The sequence below is a fragment of the Zonotrichia albicollis genome, chromosome 2 (assembly GCF_047830755.1).
Source record: "Zonotrichia albicollis isolate bZonAlb1 chromosome 2, bZonAlb1.hap1, whole genome shotgun sequence".
Lineage (NCBI taxonomy): Eukaryota > Metazoa > Chordata > Aves > Passeriformes > Passerellidae > Zonotrichia > Zonotrichia albicollis.
The window spans coordinates 93,980-105,987 of record NC_133820.1 but is presented as its reverse complement, the minus strand read 5'-3'; the positions used below and the strand labels follow the sequence as shown (position 1 = coordinate 105,987).

The 12,008-nt window shown below is 43.2% G+C and overlaps 2 long non-coding RNA genes across 2 annotated transcripts; both read left to right on the top strand.

Annotated features, from left to right (window-relative positions):
* The first annotated feature begins 2,922 nt into the window (after nt 1-2,922).
* Nucleotides 2,923-6,100, top strand: LOC141725675 (uncharacterized). Its single transcript, XR_012577363.1, has 2 exons — nt 2,923-5,121; nt 5,565-6,100. It is a non-coding gene; the product is annotated as an uncharacterized LOC141725675 (long non-coding RNA).
* Nucleotides 6,101-7,665: 1,565 nt separating this feature from the next.
* On the top strand, nt 7,666-8,620 carry LOC141725672 (uncharacterized). The gene is made up of 3 exons (XR_012577362.1): nt 7,666-7,770; nt 8,068-8,225; nt 8,329-8,620. It is a non-coding gene; the product is annotated as an uncharacterized LOC141725672 (long non-coding RNA).
* Nucleotides 8,621-12,008: the final 3,388 nt, after the last annotated feature.

Below are 12,008 nucleotides of genomic sequence, written 5' to 3'. Positions count from 1 at the left end.
AGCTGCAATGGGACAAGCCCTGGGGAGTGTAAATTTGTAATGGGGGCTGTACTTGGGCTCTAGATGCTATTCCTAGATGGACCTAAGGTGTTTGCAGCTTGTGAGTTATCCTGGTGGTGTTTGACACATGTTCTAACTTTCTTTCAGGTGCAGATGCATTGCATCCATGGCAGAGGGTCAGAGTTAGCAGGTGCCGGGCCTTCCTAGGAGCAGGGTGAGTAGCAGACTGGTGGGGTTTTGGCCGATGGGGTGCCAAGATCAGGCACTGATGTTTGGTTCTCTTTAATCTAGCTGTCTGAGAGACACCAGCCCGGTGACAGCAGGACCTTCCCAGCTGACGAGGTGGCCTTTCTTTGCACGTGGCACGGACTGGCATCGCCAGATGTCTGAGAGATAAGTAGAGGGCTATGACCCACAGAGGGGATGAAGGCAGGGTGCTGGTTTGGGAATTACTGGGAAGGGTTTTTGAGTCCAATTTGGCGGTGGGGGGGTGTCCATGAAGTGGCCCCTTAGGCCCCATGAAAGCCAAGTCTCACCTTTGATCACAGTGCTGAGGTGTTCAGGGCAGAGCAGTCCCGGTGTGTCTGGTGTCACTTGTCTGCTGTGCATTATGTGTTGTTTGTGTATCTCCTGTCTTTTACCTTAGCACTTTGAGGGGCCTGTCAGAAACCTTGGCATCATTGTTAGCATCTGTGATCTCTGCATTCCTTGGCCTGGCACCCAGGCCATAGAACTTTTGACTCGGGAGCTCAGACAGGCATCAGACTCTCTTCTGTCTTTGGAAGCATCCAGTCAGATGTCTTGTCAGGTCTTGTTCTGAGCTGTACGGACAGCTGTGCCCCACCTGGATCCATTATGGTGGATTAGGGCTTGAAAGAATGTGAGGGCAGGCAGAGGATTCTGACCATAGGATTCCTAGGCATCCATCTTTACTGTTCTTGGAATCAATCATTCAGTTAGCATCTTCTTCCTGCAGTGTTCTCTGAGCCTCATCAGCTCACCGTCAGTTTGAACTCAGTCATCTCCTTTTGCATGCTCTCAGTCCTTGCAGCCATTTTCCTTGCCAAGAGATTTCTGTTCCTGTTGTGTCCCCGTTGTGTGTCCTGTCCTGTCTGTCCTGTGTCACGGGTGTCAGCACACATTTGTGCCGGGGCTGCTCTGCCCTGCCGCATAGCCTGGTGCGATAGGAGAGGGCCCGGGGACTTGGAATGTGTAATGTGGGGTGTAGTTGGACTCCAGATGGGATTTGTCGATGGACACAGGACATCTGGAGCTCTTAAGTTGTCCTGCAACAGTGTGACTCTTGTCCTAACGTTTTTTTCAGATTCAGATGAATTAAATCTGGGCCAGAGGGCCCCATCCCGGGTGAGGGGATTCCCCCGAGCAGGTGAGGCCCCATTTGTCTGTGGAGCAGAAGTGTACATGGTGACTCTGTTAGAGCTCACTTCTTTGTCTTTCTTTTTAGGAAGTGAATCTGGATAGCAGCAGTCAAGGTGAGCCGTGGAGAGAAGTGGTTGTTATTGCTCAGCTCTCAAGGAGAAGAATTTTTTCAGCAGCTTGATCATGTCACAAGAGGGATCTGCCCAGTGTCAAGGATGATGTTTGAGATTGAGGCTTCAGGTGAGTTGAGGATTGTGAGTGGGAGAGGGAGGGTGAGCAGGTATCCAGTTAGGAGTTCTTGGGAGGGAGTTTGCAGGCAGCAGGGTGAGAAAGGGTGTTTATTTGTTTATTTGAGGGCCACCCCCACAAGGCTTCTAGCAGAGGCATTCCCATGTCTTAGAGCACACAGAGTCATCCACTGCACTCACAGGAATGCCATTTAACTTTGCCTTTCTCTAACCCAGGTGCCAGCCCTAATAAAGGCCACAGCCTTGGAATCAGGATGAAGCTGGAGCCTGAGGGAGCCAGGCACACTGAGGAGAGGGCAAGTAGCTGACTGGCTGGGATTTGGCCCGCATAACTCTGGACTCATTCTTTGGTTTTGGTTTTCTTTATTGTAGCTGACCGAGAGGCTCACAGGCCATCACGAGGCTCTCTGAAGCAGACTCATTTCAGGTGCAACGTGGATTCCCGTCGCCGATCATCCAAAAGATAAGTTGGGAGCCACGGCCTGGAGATGGGGGTGTAGCAGGTTGGGAGTTCTTGGGACAGATTTAAAAATTAGCGGAGGGAAAAGCAAACTTGTCCAAGGGCCTCTTAGGACAGCTAAAGGGAGAGGCTCTACTTTTGATGGCAGCTTTCAGGCGGGCAGTGCAGAACAGCTCTGGTTTGTGTCGTGGTTTCCGGTGTGCTGTGTTCCCTAGTGTGTCTTTGGGATCCCTTTTGCCTTCTTCCCTCGAGGCCCTCACCACAAGCATGATGTGTGGTGTTTGATGTCCCCCTGTTTGTCACGTTCTGTGTCACGGGTGTCTGCACACATATGGGTGCCGGAGCTGTTCTGCCCTGCCGCACGGCCAGCTGCAATGGGACAAGCCCTGGGGAGTGTAAATTTGTAATGGGGGCTGTACTTGGGCTCTAGATGCTATTCCTAGATGGACCTAAGGTGTTTGCAGCTTGTGAGTTATCCTGGTGGTGTTTGACACATGTTCTAACTTTCTTTCAGGTGCAGATGCATTGCATCCATGGCAGAGGGTCAGAGTTAGCAGGTGCCGGGCCTTCCTAGGAGCACGGTGAGTAGCAGACTGGTGGGGTTTTGGCCGATGCGGTGCCAAGATCAGGCACTGATGTTTGGTTCTCTTTACTCTAGCTGTCTGAGAGACACCAGCCCGGTGACAGCAGGACCTTCCCAGCTGACGAGGTGGCCTTTCTTTGCACGTGGCACGGACTGGCATCGCCAGATGTCTGAGAGATAAGTAGAGGGCTATGACCCACAGAGGGGATGAAGGCAGGGTGCTGGTTTGGGAATTACTGGGAAGGGTTTTTGAGTCCAATTTGGCGGTGGGGGGGTGTCCATGAAGTGGCCCCTTAGGCCCCATGAAAGCCAAGTCTCACCTTTGATCACAGTGCTGAGGTGTTCAGGGCAGAGCAGTCCCGGTGTGTCTGGTGTCACTTGTCTGCTGTGCATTATGTGTTGTTTGTGTATCTCCTGTCTTTTACCTTAGCACTTTGAGGGGCCTGTCAGAAACCTTGGCATCATTGTTAGCATCTGTGATCTCTGCATTCCTTGGCCTGGCACCCAGGCCAGAGATGCAATTCTGATACCTGTCTGAGCTCCCCAGTCAAAAGTTCTCTCTTTGGAAGCATCCAGTCAGATGTCTTGTCAGGTCTTGTTCTGAGCTGTACGGACAGCTGTGCCCCACCTGGATCCATTATGGTGGATTAGGGCTTGAAAGAATGTGAGGGCAGGCAGAGGATTCTGACCATAGGATTCCTAGGCATCCATCTTTGAATGATTGATTCCAAGAACAGTAGTTAGCATCTTCTTCCTGCAGTGTTCTCTGAGCCTCATCAGCTCACCGTCAGTTTGAACTCAGTCATCTCCTTTTGCATGCTCTCAGTCCTTGCAGCCATTTTCCTTGCCAAGAGATTTCTGTTCCTGTTGTGTCCCCGTTGTGTGTCCTGTCCTGTCTGTCCTGTGTCACGGGTGTCAGCACACATTTGTGCCGGGGCTGCTCTGCCCTGCCGCATAGCCTGGTGCGATAGGAGAGGGCCCGGGGACTTGGAATGTGTAATGTGGGGTGTAGTTGGACTCCAGATGGGATTTGTAGATGGACACAGGACATGTGGAGCTCTTAAGTTGTCCTGCAACAGTGTGACTCTTGTCCTAACGTTTTTTTCAGATTCAGAGGAATTAAATCTGGGCCAGAGGGCCCCATCCCGGGTGAGGGGATTCCCCCGAGCAGGTGAGGCCCCATTTGTCTGTGGAGCAGAAGTGTACATGGTGACTCTGTTAGAGCTCACTTCTTTGTCTTTCTTTTTAGGAAGTGAATCTGGATAGCAGCAGTCAAGGTGAGCCGTGGAGAGAAGTGGTTGTTATTGCTCAGCTCTCAAGGAGAAGAATTTTTTCAGCAGCTTGATCATGTCACAAGAGGGATCTGCCCAGTGTCAAGGATGATGTTTGAGATTGAGGCTTCAGGTGAGTTGAGGATTGTGAGTGGGAGAGGGAGGGTGAGCAGGTATCCAGTTAGGAGTTCTTGGGAGGGAGTTTGCAGGCAGCAGGGTGAGAAAGGGTGTTTATTTGTTTATTTGAGGGCCCCCCCCACAAGGCTTCTAGCAGAGGCATTCCCATGTCTTAGAGCACACAGAGTCATCCACTGCACTCACAGGAATGCCATTTAACTTTGCCTTTCTCTAACCCAGGTGCCAGCCCTAATAAAGGCCACAGCCTTGGAATCAGGATGAAGCTGGAGCCTGAGGGAGCCAGGCACACTGAGGAGAGGGCAAGTAGCTGACTGGCTGGGATTTGGCCCGCATAACTCTGGACTCATTCTTTGGTTTTGGTTTTCTTTATTGTAGCTGACCGAGAGGCTCACAGGCCATCACGAGGCTCTCTGAAGCAGACTCATTTCAGGTGCAACGTGGATTCCCGTCGCCGATCATCCAAAAGATAAGTTGGGAGCCACGGCCTGGAGATGGGGGTGTAGCAGGTTGGGAGTTCTTGGGACAGATTTAAAAATTAGCGGAGGGAAAAGCAAACTTCTCCAAGGGCCTCTTAGGACAGCTAAAGGGAGAGGCTCTACTTTTGATGGCAGCTTTCAGGCGGGCAGTGCAGAACAGCTCTGGTTTGTGTCGTGGTTTCCGGTGTGCTGTGTTCCCTAGTGTGTCTTTGGGATCCCTTTTGCCTTCTTCCCTCGAGGCCCTCACCACAAGCATGATGTGTGGTGTTTGATGTCCCCCTGTTTGTCACGTTCTGTGTCACGGGTGTCTGCACACATATGGGTGCCGGAGCTGTTCTGCCCTGCCGCATGGCCAGCTGTAATAGGAGAGGGCCCGGGGACTTGGAATGTGTAATGTGGGGTGTAGTTGGACTCTAGATGGGATTTGTAGATGGACACAGGACATCTGGAGCTCTTTAGCTGTCCTGCCGCCCTGTGACTTTTGTCCTGACTTTGTTTCAGATTCACCTCCCTAGGTGACTGCAGTGGTTCTATCTAACCCCAACCCTTCTCAAAGCGTGTGAAGGTCAATAATTCATCTTCCAGAAGTTATCTCCAGTCCTGGCTTGTATTTTATGTACCTGTGTTGGTTTATGTTTGTATGTACCTATACCATGTGTATCTCTGTTGGATTATACTCTGTGTACTCACATTCTGTGTACCTATTTTGGCTTGTACTGTGTGTACTTACACAGCATGTAAGTGTGCTACCCTATATTGTGTATACTTACACCCTGTGTACACTTGCACTGTTTGCCTCAGCTGATATTGTCTGTACTTACATTGTGCCACTTACGAACGCAGCTGCCCTGACCTGGCACGTAGTCACAGTTAGGTAGCACAGTTATAAAAACTTTACTGTTGATCTGTCTTTTGTGGGATTTTGGGTAGATAATTTATTGGTCCAGAGTGGGGAGAAGTCCTAGCTGTCAGATAACCACTCTTTAGCCACTTCCTGTCGTCTTGCAGGTCCCTGAAGCTGCCAACTTTCCCCGAATCTACCATTTAACATCAAGGAGCGGCAGCCAGAAGATGTGATAGAAGATGTGTCACAGCACGTTCCTCAGTGTCTGGAGTCAGGGCCGCAGCGAGCGTCTAAGCGGAAAGAGTGTGTGAGAGCACGTGGCTGTGTCTGTGTCTGCTCGTCTCTGCATGGGTGGGCACATGCTGACTGGAGTTAACCTTGTGTGTGACTTTTTTTATTCTAAATTTAACAATGAGTTGCAAAACCTGACAGCAAATCTCCAGCCAGGTTATATTGTATGTACTGACATGGAATGTACCCATGTTGGCTTAAAACCCAGAAAAACAGACGAAGATGGGCAAGAAAAAACCCAGAAAAAAACCCCAAGATGGGCAAGAAAAAACCCTGAAAAAACCCCGAAGACGGGCAAGAAAAAAAACAGAAGAAAATGAGAAAATACCCCCCAAGATGGGCAAGAAAAACCCAGGAAAAACCCCCAAGATGGGCAAGAAAAAACCCAAAGAAAACCCAGAAAAAAATTCCAAGAAGGGCAAGAAAAGACCCAGGAAACACCCAGAAAAAATTGGAAAGAAATTATATATAGTATTACATGCATTATGGATGGTATTGATTTATGTTATATAAAGAATTGTTAAATTATTTTAAATATAAAATATCTGCATATATTTGAAACAAGTTTATATTTCCTAAAATACACTAGAAAAAGATATAAATATAGATTTATCATATCTATCATTTGTTATATATTACACCATATCCATAGATATAAATAAAGTAAGTGGGGTGTTGTTTTTTATTAATTTTTTATAAGTAGTTTAAAATATTAGTTTTTTTTGGTAAAAGCAGGGGTTTTAGTATGAAAATTATAAGTACAGATAATATAAAGGTAGAATTCGAAGTATAGAAATAGATCAGAAATAGCTAAAGATTAGTATAAAAATTAAAAATATAAGAAAAAATAAGTTGTAGCAGTAGATATGGTTCATAATTTTAAAAATAATTCATCTCTATTATTTGAATAGGATACATATTATATAGAATGATTAATATAATGCTTAAATATAAACTATAAATATAAATGTGAATATAGTCATGCAAGTTATATATATAAAAATATTTCAATACAGTTTAAAAGAATAGAGCTTTTTTGTATTTATTAGGATGGGATTTTTATTTTAAATAATACATTTCTATCATGCTTTTAATTTTAAACATAGAGATATCCAATCAATATAGAAAGATATTTATAAAACCACAAAATATATTCTGTCTATTCCTATTATTTATATTTACTTATATTATATAAATTACATGCTACATCAATGTCCACTATAAATATGCATGTGAGTATAAATACGGGAAATAGAAATACCAAATTTATGGTTTTAAAGCAAGGGGGCTTGTTTGCTTCTGATCGGGTAAGATTTTTGGCATTTATTTCAGAGGAGTTTTATTTCAGCGTGGGGTCGCCCTGTTTTTTGCCGCCTTCGCTGCCCGCAGCCCCGAGGCGCGCTGCGCCCCCGGCTGGGGCGGGCGGCAGTGCTGCCGCCTTGTGGGCAGAGCGCGGTACTGCAGGCGTGCGCCGGCAGGCAGGCGAGAGGCCGCCATGTTGGGAGTGGCGTGTCGCGGGTGTCTCGGACTGTTCCTTGACCTTCTCCAGATGGCGGCGAAAAGGGCGGGGAAGTGGAGGACCCGGCTCGGTCTAATCGGCTGCCTTCATGAAATACCGGCCCCGGCGCGGCTCCGATGGGATTTTCTGTGGCCTTTCAAGTGTACCCGATGCAGTCTGTGGGGTCAGTGATGGCGCTAGCGGGTGCATTTTGGCGTGTTTCTGAAAGGCATCTGGGTTATCCCCTCTCTCTCCCTAGGGCCTCTTTCGGCCGGCTTCTTGGGAAGGGCGTGTCACGAATGTCGCGGACTTTCTTTGACCTTCTCAAGTTGGCGGCGAAATGGGTGGGAACATTGCACACCCCGGTAAATCTGCCGCCCTGTGGCCACAGAGCGGTACTGCACCCCCCCGAGCCAGCTGGGTGCCCGGGGCGGGGCAAGGACGCCGCTGCCGAGGGAGGGAAGGGTGAGGGGCGGGCCAGGGTCTGTAAATGCCGGGGACGGGGGAAGGACATTTCAGGAGTGCAAAGGGACACAATGACCGAGAGAAACGGCGGGGGCGGCCCGGCGGGGCCAGTTTCGGTGGGCGGCGGAGGCGCGGTCGCAGCGCTCCACGGGTCGGGGGCAGCGGGCGGGGGCGGGCGAGCGGCGTCGGAACAAGGCTGGAGCCCCCGGGCCCGCGCCCGCCCCGCTCCAATCGCTGGGAGCGACCGCGGGCCGGACAATCCCGGCGGGGCGGCCCCGGGCAGGCGGCGCAGGAGGCGGAGCGGGGCCGTGGCTCTCCCCGCCGTCGCTGCCGGCAGCTTTGGAAGGTCGGGCCGGGCGCCCGTCCCGTCCCGCCGGCTCCCGGTCTCTGTAAACTCCTCTGTGGCTTCGCAGGTCCGTGCTGGAGAGTGGGAGAAAGGGCCCTGCTGGTTGCCGTGTCCTCGGTGGGCAGCGAGCTCTGACCTTGGCCGGATGGGCTGCTGAGTAATGGAACAATGGGGATGCGCTTTTATGTATTTAGTGACCTTTACAGATTTCTCCCCCTGCTTCAGGTGAGCGTGCATCATTGCAGGCTTGGGATTGAGTGAAATGCGCTGAGGAAACCAGCTATGGGGAGGGAAATGCTCTGTTAACATGTGCCTGTTCTTCTGTCAGACTCATCACAGCAGGACAGCATGAAGACTGAAAGTGTAAGAAGATGTGGAGGGAAAGAGAGAATCTGACAGGAGCACCGAACGCGCGAGCGCATGAATTTTGCTTTTTGCTTGGATGTAAACTCAGGAGTTGAAAGGAATTTGGGAGTGAGAAGGGACATTTCAGAAGGTGAAGAAGAAAAAGAAGTTATTGTTGTTGTTACAGGCCTGGCAAAATCTTTTGTTCTAGCTAATAAAAGAAGTTAGTTTAAATAAAAAAAAGAAAAAAAAAAGTAGTTTTTCTTTACCTGACTATTATATTCATTGGTGGTATATGGTGTGTTGTTTAATTTCTTGGTATGATTAACTCAGTGTAAGTTGTTTTTTGAGTGAACTAACTTTCTGGATGGGTTGGTTTGAATTTGAGACAGGATTGACTTCAATAGGTTTCTTTCATAGACTTGTGATAGTTATTACTGGGGTTTTGGCTTTGTTTACTGTATGCATAAACATACAGCTTTGGTTGGGCCAGCTGGGCTGCCGGAGTTTGTGGGTGTGAATTTATTCGATGGCTTTTGTTAAATGCAGTGTTTAATTTTTGAAAGGTTTTTCAATGTAGTGGTTTTAAGGTGGTTTTTAGAATTGATTGTATGGTTTGATGTTGTTTATAGTTGCTGTCCGGTAAGGGATGTGGTGTGAGTACTTGAACGTTATGGTTTTGGTTTTCCTAAGTTCCATTTTCTTTCTGGTTCGATAGGTTTTTTTAGTTTTATTTTTGGTGCCAGGGGTATTCACGTGGTGGGTTTTTATAGGCAATATGTTTTTTAATTTGGGCAGTGAAAGCATAAAAATAAAAAATCTAAACTGTTAAAATACTAAAAAATATAAGTTAGTTTTCTTTTAATTTTAAATTAAGTTTTATAGATTATTGGTTTTTATTTGTGCATTAGCATAAAGGTAGAGCTTTGGGGGCTTCTTTTAGTACTGTTTAGTTTTGAGTCTAGTGAGTTGGTTTGATTTAATTTTTAGTGGGTGTTGGTTTTTCTTAGCAGTTGTGTCATTTTCAAGGTGTATTTGAGTTTTATGGGGTTTTTGAGATATTGGTTTAGGAGGAAGTTTATGATGAGAATGTGCGGAGGTTTTGGGCTAGTTATAGTGGGATTTAAAATTTCTTTACAGTTAGGTTTATGTGAGGTTTTATGAGGGTTCAATGTTGTGGGATGTTTGTTCCGTTAGTAATAAAAATAGGTTTTGTTTTGATGTGCTGCGATGGGATGAGCGTGTGCTGCGTGCCGTTGCTGACGAAGGTACGGTATTGTTGTGGCTCTGATGTGTCGGGTTAATGAATTTATATGGTTTAATATATCATTTAAAATAGAAATAAATATAAATTTAAAAATATATATAAAATTTGAGTGGTAAATATAAATATAAATATAGATAACAGATACATATATAAAACTATTAAACATATGTAAACATATATAAAACTATGGTATATAATTGTTAATATTAATTATGGTATATAATTGTAACATATATATATAACAGACTATAATTTATATATTATTATGTTACAAAGATATAAAAATATAGAATGTAAATATAAAAATGTTAAAATAAATTGGAGATTTTTTTGGGTTGTTTTAGGTTATAGGCTGGGGTTTTTTTATAAATACTATAAATAGAAATAATATAAAAATAGAAATCCTGATATACAGATATCGGTACATATAATAAATAAAATGTATTATTTTTATTTTATATATCTAACTTTAAATATTTATATATTTTCTTTATTAATATAATAAATATGAATCAATATAAGGTATTATCTCTAATATGTAATATCTATAAAGAAAATTATAAATGTAGATGTGAATAGAATTTTAAATATTTAATTAAATGAAGGGGTGTCTTTGGTTTTTATTTGGTTAGAGACAGAGGTTTTATTTTAAATAATATAATTATTATAAAAATGTGAATATTAAGATAGAACTATATAATAAATATATAAAGAGAAATTATTAAGCTATGAATATAAATTTAAATATAAATTTATGTAAGTAAAATGCAGATTTGTAATATAATTTATATTGCCATATAAGGTTATTTATATTCTATAAGTGGGAATATAAATATAAACATATGTAAATATATTTTAAAGGAAAGGGAATTTTTGGCTTTTATTTAAGTAGAGGCAGGGGTTTTATTTTAAACAATATAACTGTTACAGAAGTAAAAATCTTAACACAGAAATTTATATATTTTTATACATATATTTTTATATATTGATTATATAAGTGCTTGGAGTAGATGTAATTTAGAATATAAATTTATTTATAAATTGACATTGATAAAGATAAATGTATAAGTAAGCAATATACATTATGTTCACATTTATATTTATAATGTCTATTAAATATGAAAACATAAGGATATATATATTTAAATGTTGTTTAAAAGAAAGGGTTGGGGTTTTTTTGGTTCTTATTGGGTTAGAGGCAGGGCTTTTATTTTAAATAATATGAATATGGATATTACTGTTCTACAATCAAGATATAAATATATACATAAATATAAAATATATCTCAATATTTAGAAATAGATAAGTAAATATAAATAGCAGGAAGAAATGTAATATAGAATACAAATAACAGTATGCATTAGTATACATTTTAAATGTCAATGTGAATATAAACTTGAAAAAATCAATTTAAAAAAATTTAAATACAGTTGAAAAAAAAGGGGTTCTTTTTGGCTATAATTTGGGCGGAGGCAGGATTTATAAAAAATAATATAAATGTTACAGAAGTAAAAATCCTAACACAGAAATAAATAAAAACTATATGAAGATACATACAAAAGTATATAAATAGGGTTAGGGTTAGGTTAATTTATAAAAATTTATAAATTAATCGAACATTAAAAATGAAAAATTAAACATATTCAAAATGTATATTTGTGTATAAATGTGGATATAAATATGAAAAATATAATTTAAAAAAAATTAACTACATGTAAATTAAAGGGGTTCTTTTTGGCTTTTATACAGGTAGAAAGAGAGGAATTATTTTAAATAATGTAAATTTTACAGAAGCAAAAATCCTAAAACAAATATATACAGACTATGTAAAAATATGTATAAAAATATATAAATAAATTTAAGTATTAGGAATAGATGTAATATAGACTATAAATTTATTTATAAATAAAATGTATAAATAGACAGTATACATGAATATACATTATAAAGGTGAGTATTATTATGAAAAAATATTTTAAAAAATATTTAAATATTTCTTAAAAGAAATTACTCGGTTTTGTTTGCTGTTTTCCTTTTTTATCCTATTAGGTTAGAGGCAGGAGGGTTTTTTTTCTTCTTACTGGTTTATTTGGGGCATTTATTTCAGAGCAGTTTTTGGTGGGGGTCGCGCCTGTTCTTTTTTGCCGCCTTCCCTGCCCGCAGCCCCGAGGCGCGCTGCGCCCCCGGCTGGGGCGGGCGGCAGTGCTGCTGCCTTGTGGGCAGAGCAGCTCTGCATAGAGAGGCCGCCACCTTGGGAGGGGCTCAGTGAGGCTTCCGCGCCTGCCCCTCTCCCTAGCCCTCTTTCCTTTTCCCCGTATTCGCCTTGTCTCGCTCCCTTTCCTCCACTCTGCATTGTGCAGGATGCCTCCCAGACCCAAGCTGCCACCACCTTTAAG